The following is a 17,184-nucleotide window of genomic DNA, read 5'->3' as shown; positions in this document are numbered from 1 at the left end:
GAGCATTCCATCACATAACCATGGTTGGGTTTATAAAGATCGAGATTAAAACATCATCATGACATCACAATCACATAACCCCCAAGCCTCTGGTAGACATCCTATACTGGTCAACACTAGTCAACCCAAAACCCAAAACAATAGCATAAAGAATACCCAATACAAACACATGTTTTGATTTTGCTAAATTTACAAACTTGAATTTAAATGTAGAGGTCTCAGTTTATGTTTCCAAGTTTATATATGGAGGAACATTTTATACATGTATTATTTTAGATGAATAAAAGTTTCCCTTAAAATCCATCTTTCAATTATAATCTTTGTTTGAAAACGTCCCCCACCAAATTATTAATTAAATTGCATATTCTTTCTTTAATAATTTAGAGCAATTAATTAAATGTTATAATTAAATTATAATATTATAAAATAAGTCATCGTTATAAAAGATGAACCTTTAATATATATATCTTTATCAAATAATAATAATTTAAATTTATTAATTAACATATTTACATACTTATATATATATATATATATATATATATATATATATATATATATATATATATATATATATATATATATATATATATATATATATATATATATATATATATAATTGTTGCATTTTATAAAAAAATGAAATATAAAATCGAATTACAAAATTTCGATTGATGTCATACTAAAACTTTAATCTCATACTACTGTTTAATAACAGTCACCGCCGGCTATAAAAGCCGTGCGGCCACCATGCCTACTGTCGCAGGCCTGTGACACTAGTCACAGTACCTGCGACCGTAGGTATGATGTTGCTGCCTGACGTACAGGGTACGGGTCATATACCCGCCCAAAGACATGTTTAATATTATTTTTCAATAGCATTTTTAAAACGCTTTTCTCAGAGATGAATCACGATGCGATTTTTAAAACACTCGCTCGCTGCGAAATATGTCATTCGACTTTTAATTTTATATATATATATATATATAAAAAAAGTATATATATGTATATGTTTGTGTGTGTGTGTGTGTGTGTGTGTGTGTGTGTGTGTGTGTGTGTGTGTGTGTGTGTGTGTGTGTGTGTTTGTGTGTGTAAAGTTTAATCAAATATCACAACACACACACACACACACACACACACACACATGCATGTAGATTTAAAAATATAAACATTTATATACAAAAAATATAAATTCCAATTCTCAGAATTTTCCTATAATCCTTGATCTCAAACTTTTTCCATTAATTAATCTAAAGGGTTTGACTATGAATCTAAACCCTAGCCCCGTGTTCTTTTCAGATCTATGCATATAAAATTCTCAAATAAATTTAACTACCCATATTGAGAATGTATACAATTAAAATAGGAAAATCCTTAGAAGACATATGGAAGACACGAAGAAGACAGGGAATGCAAGATGCAGACATAGCATAAGTAAAATCACAAGAATCTACCTGAATTCTGATGCTAATTCGCTCTTCCTCAGAAAAACCCGCAGAGCAAGCTCCTCCCTTCTTCAGAGTTCTCGAGTCTTTCAATTCTCCAATTGCTCTCCAACGCTATGTCTAAGCTTCTAGGAATGCCTAAATATAAAGAGCTCTCAGGAAACATCTAGAATGCTTCTAGAAATAGCTAGAAGGTGTCACCAACTAAGCATGGGTCTTTTCCAACCTTCTAGATGAGCCATAGGGTTGTAGACACCATGTGCTTAATTGATGCGCTAACCCCCGTGTTGTTGACATATAAGAAATGAAAAGGTGCGTTAATTCCCATGCAAGCTTATAACTCCAATTTACTTTTTATTTAATTTCTATTTAAATATTTATAACTTTCATTTTAATTTTTATAACTTTTATTATTATTATTTATTTATTACTTTATTATTATTTTATTATGATTATTAATTTTAATTTCTAATTTTCTTTTATTTAATTCTTTTTTCCTCAATTAATTCACATTTAATTAATTATAATCAAAATATCAAAGATCATGATATTTTATATTAATTTTCTCAAATAATTAATTTATTAATTAAATCTATTTATTAAGACTTAATTAATAGAAAATTCACCATAGACCTCCAAGATAAAATATGAAAACCCATCATAGAGCAATTCACACAAAATTAGTCTAAAGGGTTAAAAATCACGAATTATGTCATCTGACACATTCAGTGGGTAAAATATCTAGATACTTGTCCTACCTTACTAGGACAATTGGTTTAAGGGTTTGGGATTTGGACTTGAGAATTTATCTCCCTTCTCTTATCATTGAGATAGTATAATAGGGTACGCTCATTCTGAAAAATTTAGGGAAGTCGATACCCGGTACCTGCAACCTGCAGAAAAAATTATGCATGTACATACAATATATATAATGCTAAGCTAAATAGACAATGATAGGAAGTGGTACATCGTGTAGATCCTGACTAAGAAGATGACTATGACTCCCTTCCTTAACCATATCAGAGACGCCATACAATAAGAAAACACACACACCATACACATGCAAGTATGGGGTAAGTATCCATAATAAAGCACATGAAATAATAAACCATCTAACTAATCAACAACAATAACTAAAAGCAATGTAATGATCATCATGCATACATGAAATGTAAAGTCTAAATGGTCTCATCATATATCCACTGAATCCATAACATAATGTCTGATAGTCTCAAAATAATACCACTAATCCATTAACATAAAACTAGTCTATCATAGTCTAATAATAACAACAATAATGTCCAGAAAAGATGTGAACGAGGGTAGGCACTACATCCACCCCTCCTTGGATTAGGCTTACTCCTGGAAGCCTACAAACAAGTAGGGATATAACTCCCTTAATCTAGCTGCATCCTCCCAAGTAGCTAAAGAATCATCAGTAGGGTTCCATTGGATGCTTACCTGCTCAATGGTTCGACCCCTGAGGGTCAACTCCCGCTGCTCCAAAATAAGAACCGGCTCCAAAGCCAGGTGTCCGTCCTCTACCTGCAATGCATTCCAATCAAGAACATGTACAATATCAAGAATATACTGTCGAAGCACTGAAACGCGAAAGACATCATGAATGCGAGCTAGGCTGGGCGATAGAGCAAGGCAGTAAGCAACCGGGCCAATCCTCTCTAGAATCTCGAATGGTCCCACAAAGCAAGGTGCTAACTTAGAACCCTTTCCATATCGGATCAGAATCTTTCGCGGACGCACTCTCAAGAAAACCTTATCACCCACAACAAACTACTTATCAGTCCTATGAGCATCAACATACTTCTTCTGTCTATCCTGTACCGTAGTCAGGTGCTCATGGATACGCACTACCTGTTGCTCCATATCATGAAGCATCTTAGGACCCAACAAGATGTGATCCTCAAGGCTGTCCCAACTCAAGGGTGTACGACAAGGACGTCCATATAATGCCTGAAATGGTGCCATGCCAATAGAACTATGATACCCGTTGTTGTAAGCAAACTCCACTAGGTAGAGATAGTCCTCCCAATGTGTCTGCCTATCCATCACAGACATCTGTAACATATCCTCCAAAACCTGATTCACCCTCTCTGTCTGACCATTAGTCTCCGGATGATATGCTGAACTGAAGTTTAATTGCGCTCCAAGCTCATGCTGCAGCGTGTCCAAAATGTGGATGTGAATACAGGATCCCTATCAGAAATGATCTTTCTAGGAATACCATGTAATCTCACAATGTCACGCATGAAGAGATTAGCTACAGAAGCTGTTGTGTAGAAAGACCTGATCGGTGAGAAATGCGCCACCTTAGTCAACCAATCAATGGTGACCATGATAGCATCATGACGACGAATAGTCATAGGTAATCCTACAATGAAATCCATGGAGATGATATCCCACTTCCAAGAAGGAATGAGATTTGGCTGCAAAAGTCTTGCCGAGTGCTGATGTGCTACCTTAACTTTGTAACACTCAAGACATTGAGCCACAAAATCAACAATATCTCGCTTCATCCCAGACCAAAAGAACAAACGTCTTAAATCAGCATGCATCTTCTTGACACCTGGATGTGCTAAGTAAGGTGTACGATGGGCTTCTGCTAGAATCAAGGTGCGAAGCTCATCCAGTAATGGCACATAAATCCTCCCCAAATGTCTTAAAAGACCATCTGATTCTCGAACGTAACCTGCAAACTTACCTTCCAAAGGTCTTCCTGAATCAATCTCTCTGCACACTTCCTGATACCAAGAATCCGTAGAAAGTGCCTGAAGAATTCGACTCCTCAAATCCACACTAAGAGTCATAGATAATACCACATGTCTCCTGCGACTCAAAGCATCCGCCACCACATTCTCCTTCCCCTGAATGTACTTAATCTCAAAATCATACTCGCATAGAAACTCCATCCATCGCCTTTGGTGAGCATTCAAATTAGGCTGAGTGAAAATGTACTGAAGATTACGATGATCGCTATGTAGCTCAAATCTGTGCCCCAACAAGAAATGTCTCCACCTTGTCAAAGCATGAACTACTGCTGCTAACTCAAGATCATGCGTAGGATAATTTAACTCATGATCTTTGTGCTTACGTGATTCATACGCAATCACTCGTCCATTCTGCATCAACACTGCCCCAATCCCTTCAAGAGAAGCATCTGTACACACCATGAAATCACCTTCTGGATTAGGTACGGTTAAAATCGGTGCACTGGTCAAAAGTTCCTTGAGCTTCTGAAAAGCTTCCTCACATTTCTCTGTCCATGCGAACTTCTTTCCTTTCCTCTGAAGAGAAGTGATAGGATGTGCTATCCTAGAGAAGTTCTTGACAAATCTGTGATAATAACTAGCTAGGCCCATGAAACTATGAATCTCTGACACATTAGTCGGTGTCGGCCAATCTATTATCGCCTGAATCTTTGTAGGATCCACTGAAATACCATCACCTGAAATAACATGCCCTAAATACTGAATCTTCAATTTGAAGAATTCACACTTAGCTACATTGGCATAAAGCTGATTGTCTCTCAAACACTGCAATACCAATCGCATGTGTTCCTCATGCTCCTTTTGAGTCTTAGAATATATCAATATGTCATCAAGAAACACAAATACAAACCTGTCCAGATAAGATCGAAACACACCATTCATCAAACTCATGAAAATTGATGGAGCATTAGTCAACCCAAAAGGTACCACTGTGAACTCATAATGCCCATAGCGCATTTGAAAAGCGGTCTTGTGAATATCAGCCTCCTTGATGCGAAGTTAGTGGTATCTTGACTTAAGGTCAATCTTGGAGAATACTGTAGCTTCCTTGATCTGATCAAATAAGTCATCAATCCTAGGCAAAGGATACCTGTTCTTAATCGTCACCTTATTCAATTGTCTATAGTCGATACAAAGGTGTAAAGAACCATCTTTCTTCCTCACAAAGAGCACTAAAGCTCCCCATGGTGATATGCTAGGTTGAGTGCTCCCTTTGGCCAAAATTTCCTCAAGCTGAAGACGTAGCTCACCCAATTCTTGTGTAGTCATGTGATAAGGAGCTTTAGAGATAGGATCTACTCCAGGAATAAGATCAATGCTAAAATCAATGTCCCTCTTCGGAGGCATGCCTGGAACCTCCCTTGGAAAGACATCTGCGTACTCCTGTAAAATTGGGTGATCTAAAGTCTTCCTCACAAGATCTTCATCATCAAGATCATTTACCATAACAACAAATATCTGACATCCCTTACGAAAACTTCGCTTCAATTGCATAGCATAAATCATCCGTAGAGATATAGGCCTTGGTATCCCAACTATCTTCACTTCATTCCCTTGGTCATCTTGGCACATAATAGTCTTCTTCCTGCAATCTATACTAGCTCTATGAGATCCAAGCCAGTCCATGCCTAAAACCACATCATAGGAACCAAGGGGTATGACTCGAAGATCCACTGTAGTATCAAAGCTTCCTAAGCTAAGCCCACACTTATGAACTACAAAATCTGTGGAGACCTTAATGCCTGAGGCTAGTTCCACTTGCCAACCATGATCTTGCTTCACCGCATCCAGCTTACACTTAGAAACTATAGATGGTGAAATAAATGAATCTATAGCTCTGGAATCAAACAATACTGAAAGAGATATACCTCTAATAGCACCTGTGGTCTCAACCACTATTCCCTGATGATCTGCCTGACAGTGATCAACTACTGCAAAAAATCTATGGGCTCTACCTGCATCACCAACTGTAGGCTTTGAAATTGTAGGTCTAGGTCCTAAAAAGTGAGGTGCTCATTGTGGACACTGAGCTGCATAATGTCCAATTTGACCACATGAAAAACATTCTATATTTTTGCCAGATCCTCTACCCATAGGTGGTACATTTGATTGCTGACGACTGTTCTTGCTAACAAAAGACTGGCTACTCTGAGCTGGCTGGTTGGGCTGATTTTGTTTATTGCATTGAGCATTACGGTTGCTCTTGGAATTAGAACCTTTGCCACCACCTTGAGCCTGAGAATTCAATCCCTTCTGTTGCTGTGTCTACTGAGACTGTTGCTGATACTGTTTCTCCTTAGAGAAAGAAGGCTTCTTGTTACCACCTGAATTGTAATTGCCTTTAGATCCTAATGTTGCTGGCACTCCTACAAAACCTCCTTGACCAAGGTTGACACTTTTCTCAACAAGGATTGCTTGATGTATCGCATTCTTGAGGGTTTTTGGCTCAAATACCTTGACACCCCCAATTATACGGTTATTCAAACCCCTAATAAAATGTTGTGTCAACTGAGCTAAATTTTCATTGAACCCTAAAAAAGACATGAGCTCATAAAACTTACGCTCATACTCGGTCACTGACATAGTGTACTATCTGAGATTATGAAATTCATTTTCCCTTTGCTGTTTCTATTCCTCTGGTAGGAATCGTTCACAAAAACTTTCCAAGAATAGTTCCCACGTAACACTGCTCATATCGATTCCTAGCTTCTTCTCCTCAATTGTCCACCAAGTGGCCCCAAATTCTCTAAATTAGTGATCGCAAATCTTGCCTTAACATTGCTGTCAAAATCTTGCATGGCAAAAATCTTGTCAAGGGAAATAAGCCACTGCTCGGCCACATAACCAGAACCTTGCCCATTGAAAGGCCTGACCTTGGATCTTGAAAGATCCTTCATCTAAGTGGACATAATAGACCTTTGACGATCCTTTCAAGGACTCCTAGACTTGGGTCTATGCTCTTGTTCTGTCTGATGCACTTTGGGCTATTCTTGAACAAGAGGTAGACGTTCTAAAATAGTCTGCATCATCTATCTCAAACCAACCTCTTCAGACTCATCTTGGTCCTCTCTACGACTCTCTTCTTGCTACCTACTAGTGTGCTCTTCCCTGCTCTCTACATGAGCCGATCCCTCATGGGAAAACTCATGGACACTGATAGCTCTGCCATGACCACGGCCTCTACCACGGCCTCTACCATGACCTCTAACAGAAGACCTAGTCCCAGATACCATCCTACAACAGTACAAAGTACTATTACAATCAAAGGCACATGTTTGCAATAGACTAAGTTCAATTCTATGTTTAGGTTTAAGTAAAATTTTCAGTTTTGAAAATTAAGTGTTGAAGTATGAAAAATATACAAGTAACAGTTCAAGTTCTGTTTTGGTTCACCTAGTTTCAAGTTTGAAAAATTACACTTAATAGTTTAAAGTTTTAGTTGTTCCAAAATATACCCAGAGCTCCAAATGTAGAAACTCAGGCTCTGATACCAAATGTAATGCCCCGCCAAGGGATCCAAAGAATTAACCTAGAATTTCACTAAGTTTGGTAGCATTTTTTTTTAAAACACGAAAGTAAATATCACATATAACTCATGAACCATAATGGAAGCAATAGCAATGTCCATCTAAAAGTAAACATAACATACACAACTGGTTACATTCTTTAAAGATCCCTTAACGTTGAATTACATTTAAACAACTAACATTAATGAATCCATCTAGTACAACATCCACATGAAATAATAATGATAAGTCCAATGTTTATACATTACATTTTCAAATGCTCAATCATCCATTGTACATGTCACAGGGTATGAAAAGCTCAAAAGAATATACATATGTAGAATAAGGTACATCATTCTATTTAATCCATGATACATCATCATATATACATCCATCATAAAGATCAAACATAACAAACTAAGTGTACAGTTCCTCCCAACCGTTAATAGCATCATTAGACCATCGTGGGCCCTAGCCATCCCTTCATGCGTAACATTCCAAATCACCAAAGAGATCATTGGTATTAACATAGTAGGAATGTCACTCCTAACATATACTATATCATATGCAGAAAGTAAACTAACATGCAAATAGAAGCATAAGATAACATCATCTAACATATGCTAATGATTAATGAAAGGATACATATCCACCATCACGAAGGACACATCAACCATGATGTCTCAATGAATCTCAAATGATAAGAGTGGAAAAACACTACCACCCGACCACGTGGTACCTAAGTGGTCCACTCCCATCGTGTTGAGGAGATAATCTCAAGTCCCAAACAGGCTATCCAAAACACATAACATAAATCTCAGCAAGTCTAGGAATCCTAAAAGTATACTAACTCAAAGGTTCCAAGCACAAAAACTAACATCTAATCCCAGAGCCACACAAAGACATGTAGGAACCTACTATGCAAGTGGGAAAGTGTCATCGCATTTATCACGTACAAGTTACCCTGGAAATTAGCTAAACTCCACGGGTCCATACTGATCTCATGCGGCCACTAGTATCCTCTCATACTGACGAGGCATACTATGGAATGCAAGGTCGCAACCATGCGTTCTCTCTACTCCCATCCTAGTCTATACAAGCATTCAAGGCATGGGCGAGAACCAAAAAACTTATCTTTTTAGGTTCATTTATTTAGTATTAGGTGTGAATGTTATCACTTATTAATCGAACTTACAATGAGTTACCCTGGCAGCCTCTTAGGGCCCCAACCCCCATTGCACGCCACTTTTTGAACTACATGCAGATATCCTACCCTAAGCTCATGGAATCATAAATCTCAAAATCAGAAAAGATAATCCATAATGAAATCATCAAATATGCATAAAAGCATCAAATCTCCATGAGCAAATATCCATAAAAAATCATGAACACAACAGCTCTCTATTGGCAATTGAAGTTTCACTGATAATCAAAAGTATCCAATGGTTCTCAATAACCAAAATATATCTCAATCATACTGATCCAAGACTCCAAAATGGTTGAGTCAAAACATGTCACAACATGACATCATCAAGAATAAATCCATATTTCAGTCCCATCATGGCAACTAGAAAATAACCAAGGATAACTGATCGATGACCAAAAATGGTTAAGTCAAGTGTCTCATACATAAGAATCTCAACTATAACAATCAGTAATTACAACCAATACATAGAGCATTCCATCACATAACCATGGTTGGGTTTATAAAGATCGAGATTAAAACATCATCATGACATCACAATCACATAACCCCCAAGCCTCTGGTAGATGTCCTATAATGGTCAACACTAGTCAACCCAAAACCCAAAACAATAGCATAAAGAATATCCAATACAAACACATGTTTTGGTTTTGCTAAATTTACAAACTTGAATTTAAATGTAGAGGTCTTAGTTTATGTTTCCAAGTTTAGAGAATAAATGGAGGAACATTTTATACATGTATTATTTTAGACGAATAAAAGTTTCCCTTAAAATCCATCTTTCAATTATAATCTTTGTTTGAAAACGTCCCCCACCAAATTATTAATTAAATTGCATATTCTTTCTTTAATAATTTAGAACAATTAATTAAATCTTATAATTAAATTATAATATTATAAAATAATTCATCGTTATAAAAGATGAACCTTTAATATATATATCTTTATCAAATAATAATAATTTAAATTTATTAATTAAAATATTTACATACTTACATATATATATATATATATATATATATATATATATATATATATATATATATATATATATATATATATATATATATATATATATGTATATATATATGTATATAAAATTGTTGCATTTAAAAAAAAAAAAGAAATATAAAATCGAATTACAAAATTTCGATTGATGTCATATTAAAATTTTAATCTCATACTACTGTTTAATAATAGTCACTGTCGGCTATAAAAGTCGTGCGGCCACCATGCCTGCCATTGCAGGCCTGCGACAGCAGTCGCAGTACTTGCGATCGCAGGTATGATGTCACTACCCGATGTACAGGGTACGGGTCATATACATGCCCAAAGACATGTTTAATATTGTTTTTCAATAGCATTTTAAAAATGCTTTTCTCAGAGATGAATTGCGATGTGATTTTTAAAACATTCGCTCGCTGCGAAATATATGTCATTCGACTTTTAATTATATATATATATATATATATATATATATATATATATATATATATATATATATATAAGTATATATATGTATATATATATGTTTGTGTGTGTGTGTGTGTATATATATATATATACGTACAAATATCACAGCATATAGACACACACACACACACACATATATATAATTGTATATATATATATATATATATATATATATATATATATATGTATGCAGATTTAAAAATATAAACATTTATATACACAAAATATAAATTCCAATTCTCAGAATTTTCCTATAATCCTTGATCTCAAACTTTTTCCATTAATTAATCTAATGGGTTTGACTATGAATCTAAACCCTAGCCCCGTGTTCTTTTCAGATCTATGCATATAAAGTTCTCAAATAAATTTAACTACCCATATTGAGAATGCATACAATTAAAATAAGAAAATTCTCAAAAGAAATATGGAAGACACGAAGAAGACAGGGAATGCAAGATGCGGACATAGCATAAGTAAAATCACAAGAATCTACCTGAATTCTGATGCTAATTCGCTCTTCCTCAGAAAAACCCGCAGAGCAAGCTCCTCCCTTCTTCAGAGTTCTCGAGTCCTTCAATGCTCCAATTGTTCTCCAACGCTATGTCTAAGCTTCTAGGAATGCCTAAATATAAAGAGCTCTCAGGAAACATCTAGAATGCTTCTAGAAACAGTTAGAAGGTCTCACCAACTAAGCATGGGTCTTTTCCAACCTTCTAGATGAGCCATAGGGTTGTAGACACCATGTGCTTAATTGATGCACTAACCCCCGTGTTGTTGACATATAAGAAATGAAAAGGTGCGTTAATTCCCATGCAAGCTTATAACTCCAATTTACTTTTTATTTAATTTCTATTTAAATATTTATAACTTTCATTTTAATTTTTATAACTTTTATTATTATTATTTATTTATTACTTTATTATTATTTTATTATTATTATTAATTTTAATTTCTAATTTTCTTTTATTTAATTCTTTTTTCCTCAATTAATTCACATTTAATTAATTATAATCAAAATATCAAAGATCATGATATTTTATATTAATTTTCTCAAATAATTAATTTATTAATTAAATCCATTTATTAAGACTTAATTAATTGAAAATTCACCATAGACCTCCAAAATAAAATACGAAAATCCATCATAGAGCAATTCACACAAAATTAGTCTAAAGGGTTAAAAATCACGAATTATGTCATCCGACACATTCGGTGGGTAAAATATCCAGATACTTGTCCTACCTTACTAGGACAATTGGTTTAAGGGTTTGGGATTTGGACTTGAGAATTTATCTCCCTTCTCTTATCATTGAGATAGTATAATAGGGTACGCTCATCCTGGCAAATTCAGGGAAGTCGATACCCAGTACCTGCAACCTGCAAAAAAAACTATGCATGTACATACAATATATATAATGCTAAGCTAAACAGACAATGGTAGGAAGTGGTGCATCATGTAGATCCCGACTAAGCAGGTGACTACGACTCCCTTCCTTAACCATATCAGAAACGCCATACAATAAGAACACACACACACCATACACATGCAAGTATGGGGTAAGTATCCATAATAAAGCACATGAAATAATAAATCATCTGACTAATCATCAACAATAATTGAAAGCAATGTAATGATCATCATGCATACATGAAATATAAAGTCTAAATGATCTCATCATATATCCACTGAATCTATAACATAATGTCTGATAGTCTCAAAACAATACCACTAATCCATCAACATAAAACTAGTCTATCATAGTCTAATAATAACAACAACAATGTCCAAAAAAGATGTGAACGAGGGTAGGCACTACAGGCTTTCAGTCTCTATAGCTATGACAGCTTGTTCTCCTTTCAAGCTTCATCTCCTTGAGTCTTCATGCTCGATGTACCAGTGCAATCTCCTATATGACAACTTTATCGAAGCAGAGTGTTTGAGCTCTATTCTTCCTTCTTAATACTTTCTCCTTGACATCTTTCACCAACTTCACATTTTGACACTCCAGCAACTCTAACTTCTTGGCCTGTGACTCCTTAAATAGGAGTCTAGAAAATTCTTTTACCACTCGATTCTTCCTTCCTTTAATTTTAGTTTCAATGGATTAGGTAGGATTCAATGAATCTAACCCATATCTTGTTTCTTCTAGAAACACCATGAAGAATCCTCTTGAATTCACCCAAAAATGATTTACCTAAAATTTTGTGCCTCCAGTTCATCATCTTTATCTTCCATCTGGTACACAAAATTCAAGATAAAAAACTTGTCAGCTCAATTTTGGTGAATCTTTGACTTTTCAAATAATGCAGTAGCTTGACACTATTGAAATTTTGGTGCTCGACACATACTATGTTACTCGACACCAACTACGTTTTACTGATGCTCGGCACCTATTGTGGATTCACTCGACATCCACTAAGTTGTTCTGATACTTGACACTTGTTACTTTGCTCGACTCCTTCTGTATCACTCAATACACACTAGATTTTGCATTTGATCGACACTAACTGAAAATCTACTTAGCATGAACTAGCTTGCTCGACACTCACTAATGAACTTAATTAAGCTTTGCAAACAACCTTGTTGCAACTTATGCTTCTGAAGTTTCTAAGTGTGGCCAACCTTTGTATCTTCAAGTATATTATCAATACATCATTTACCATTGTCTTAATTGATCCTTGCACTTCATTACAAAACCATAACTCAACCTTTCTCTTAGGTGCTTTTGTTACATCTTGTTGATTAATTCCTCTTCATCAATCAACTAATTGATAGTACTTGGATCTTATAAGCAATTTTCATTCCAATAGGTTTGACATCAGTGACAATACAATGATTGAAAACATTCTTTATCAACAATATCCTTCTTTGCAATCAATCTTCTTCATTCTTCAATAATGATCTTTTCAATTAGATTTTCAACAAAAACCATAAATTGTATTCTTCATTGGCAGAACTTTTGTTATGTTTGAAGGAAATATGACTATAAACTAAATTTTGACATTTGAAAGTTCAAACCATCTTGAAAAAAAATAGTTTACTTGCATTATAGATTTTTCACTAAAAATTTTACTTAAAAGTTTAAAACAATATTTTATTTTCGAACTCATCAAGAAGTCTCATCATTGCAGGCTTTGAAGAGCATTTTTTAAGAATCTATAGTTTTGGAGTGTTTTTTACACATCTGAATTTTGAAGTTTTTTTGGTTTTCTTTTTTGAAGTGAGATAACTCTTTCACTTGGATATGAATTCATAACTAGGATACACAAACTCTGAACACCTTATACCTTGCACTAGGTTTCTAGAATGTACTTGTGTGTCAAGGATTTGAAAATCCATTTGCTTAAGTATGTCAAAACCCTTCTCTAAAGATTCAAGAATTGTTGTATTACCTTTTGCACGTACTTATTATGTCAAAACATATGAATGTAGATGGACAAGACATTGATCTTAGAAGATGCCACAGAATATCTACAACTTAAGAAGCATGTAGAGGAGCTGCAAACTTCCAACAAATGGAAATAAAAATTGGTACCAGAAATACAAATTCACTAAAGTCATTGTGTGTGGATAAAAAAGTAGGAAGACGTGATGGAAAAATAAACAAAATGCAATTTTTAGATGGGGAACTTAGTTGGACCTCAACAGACACAAAGCCACCTTGTAAATATCCAAGACTAGAGAATAAATTTTTTTACAACCTTCAAGGATTCCATATAAATTGTTGTGCAACTTCAGATGTGCAGGTTTCTCTGACCAAACAAGGTAAGGTTTCTTCAATATGGATACACTGTCCTAGGAGAGATGCTTTTCTCCTCAATTTGTTGTAGGCTTTGGGTGCTCTCCATTTTGACACCTATTATGTCCAATCTTCAGTGGTGGTTGATATGTTTATTGTTGAACTTAAAGCTAAGGTTTGATTCCTCCACTTTTGTGATCTTAAAATCATAAACAATATTTTGACACAAACATAGTATCTAAAGCTTGCCAAAATTTAGTGTCAAGTTGCATAGTGAAGTTTATCTCATGTTTAATGCAAGTAATTTCTAAAGTAACTTACATCATGGGATTAGTTTGAGTCCACTATGTCATTTCTAAAATATTGTTCCGGGGCTTATATCATTGACATTTAATGAATTTTTTTTTTGTAAACTCAAAATAGAGTTTGCTTGCAAACTTTAGTTTAGTTAGCATTGTAATTAGGACATCCCATGGCATCAATGTGACTTTGCCTCAAGTAACATCTTCTTAAGTCGAGCTATTTTAATAAGAACTAGTGTTTTTATTGTAACTTCCATGTTTCATATGTAAAAATATGCCTACATCATCTAAATAATGGGCACACAATTATGTCCCATATTCAACAATCTTTCTCTATAATCTATTTACATAAGAAGATCAATCTAGTCTTACACCACAACCAAGACATTGTATAGCATGAAAAGAGACATCATAAGGATCTATTATTAGTGCTAGCATTTTGAGTATAGCTTTCATGTCTCAAGTGCAAGTCTATGTCTATAAGCTAATTACATGAGTTGACCATGCTCTCCACACACTGGCTATGTTTCTCAGGCTTAAAAAAGATTAATTTGATGTTCGATAGTTGTTTGCATCAATAATTTTGTCGTGGTTATTCTTCTTATCCTAAGATTCTTTTCTTATCAACAAATCTAAATGGCTTGGCTTGTGGTGAAACAAACAAAGAGCCTTATGAAACTTAGCATTTGAAATTGAATTGTTATATTTCCTTTCCTTTATTTCTCCAAAAGAAAATGGAGCAAAACAAAAACTCTTTTACCAATCTTTGGCAGGAACTTGGCTGCTCTACAACTCTTGTTCCTTTACACCATGCAATAAAGGTAACACTTTTTATTCATTTACACCATATTTATTATAAAAAAACTTTTTCAAATGTATAATGGGATTTTAAGAAGTAATAAAATCCATTAAATCAATCGTTGGAGGGTTTGACATGGGGAAACTTATTGCCTCCATTGAAATACTCTTCATCAAATGACCAAGTTTCAATGCATTGTCAAACACTTGATCACTCCAAATTTTAATTTTAATAATAATATGAATAAAAATCAAAATATGCTGAAGTTTCAATGCATTGTCAAACACTTGATCACTCCAAATTTTAATTTTAATAATAATATGAATAAACATTAAAATATGCTGAAAACAAAGACTTATATGAATATTACCAAATTTCTATATGTTGACAATTTAAAACAAGAGCTTGAGTCCCTGCATTACAATATTATGCTAGTGAAAGATTTTGTAATTTTTCAATAATATATAGTAATAATTTAAAAAAAAAAAATTAAACAAATTAGTATCTAAATTATTTAGAAGTAAATAATTTTTAATAAGTGTATTGTGATTATAAGTTGTTAGTTTGTGGTGACTGATCAGGGAAGTACTATACATACTTCATAAATTCTTTAGCAATTTTTTTGGGTCCTATTTTATTGGGATTTTGAGATGGCATGTAATTATTAATTATAACCCTAAAGCGGTAAAATTACTTGTATAAAAGGGCTTAGGGTTAGGGATTGTTTTTTCATAAGGTGATGCAAAAATTGGTTCTTGTGGCAGTATTGAGCTGTAAGGGATTATAGATTGTAATTAGGTTGTAATCACTAGATTGTAATAATATTGGACTTGCTGTTTGATGGACGTAGCCCAAGGATTGGGTGAATCACGTTAAATCTTGGTGTCTTGTATTCTTTTATGTGTGATCTATTATTTGGACTTGCTATTTAGTGGATGTAGCCCAGAGATTGGGTGAATCACGTTAAATCTTGGTGTCTTGTATTGCTTTATGTGTGATCTATTACTTTTTGATATTATTTATTTTTGAATGTAATTGTTATTTCTGTCTGAAAAATAGTTTACTTATTGATTTGATTTTAATAAATTAATCAAAAAAATTAAAGGTAAAGAAAATGTTATCTTTATAATAAACTTTGATTTCCAATTTTAATAATTTTCATTTTAAAAATATAATTTTTACTTATTATTTAAAAAAAATCTTTTAAAATTTATGTTTTATTGAAATATTTTGTACTACTAAATTGATTATGATTTATGAGTAGAGTCATTATTAACAATAATTTTATCCAAATTTTTATTCTATTCTATTATCTAATTTATGATTTCTGTTATGTATATGAATTCTAACTATCCTCACTGGTTGTGTCAAGAAACCTTCTTTACCTAAAAATCATTGAGGTACACTTTGGAGATAAAATTATTTGTGTGGGGCAAAATGACATAAAATTTGCAAATAAGAAATATTGAAAGGAAACTATAATCTTATTTTATTTCAAATATATTTTTATCATAAAATATGTATTTTATTATAATGATATTGTGCATAATGTAGAAATGTCTTTAAATAAATTTTTAATATCTTTAAATTAAATTTTCAAACACATTCTACATTTAGAAATGGAAGTTTTTATATTCAATAATTATCTATTTTAAAATGTGAAGTTTTGTATTTTAAAATTAATTATTAAGTAAATAGTTTACAATTTACAATTTGGCTAACTTAGAAAAAAAATTTAAATTGAAAATAATAACATTCTAAATTTTAAATTCACAACTATATTTATTATTTAAATAATTAATTCCAACTAGAATAAGTAATAATGTATATTTATATACTCTAAATATTAAGATAGAGTGCTTTTACAAATATAGTATTTAATAAATTATCATTTATAAGAAGAATACATAACCATTGATTACATATATA

General features: G+C 33.5%; 1 pseudogene; it reads left to right on the top strand.

Moving 5' to 3' along the window:
• The window catches only part of LOC149563898 (uncharacterized), a 32,661-nt pseudogene extending 18,326 nt beyond the window's left edge, over positions 1-14,335 (top strand).
• Positions 14,336-17,184: the final 2,849 nt, after the last annotated feature.

The sequence above is a fragment of the Cupressus sempervirens genome, chromosome 4 (genome assembly GCF_028749045.1).
Source record: "Cupressus sempervirens isolate cs-2001-9-10 chromosome 4, ASM2874904v1, whole genome shotgun sequence".
NCBI classification, from domain to species: domain Eukaryota; kingdom Viridiplantae; phylum Streptophyta; class Pinopsida; order Cupressales; family Cupressaceae; genus Cupressus; species Cupressus sempervirens.
Note: the sequence above shows the minus strand (reverse complement) of the source record. Positions and strands in the feature narration are given on the sequence as shown.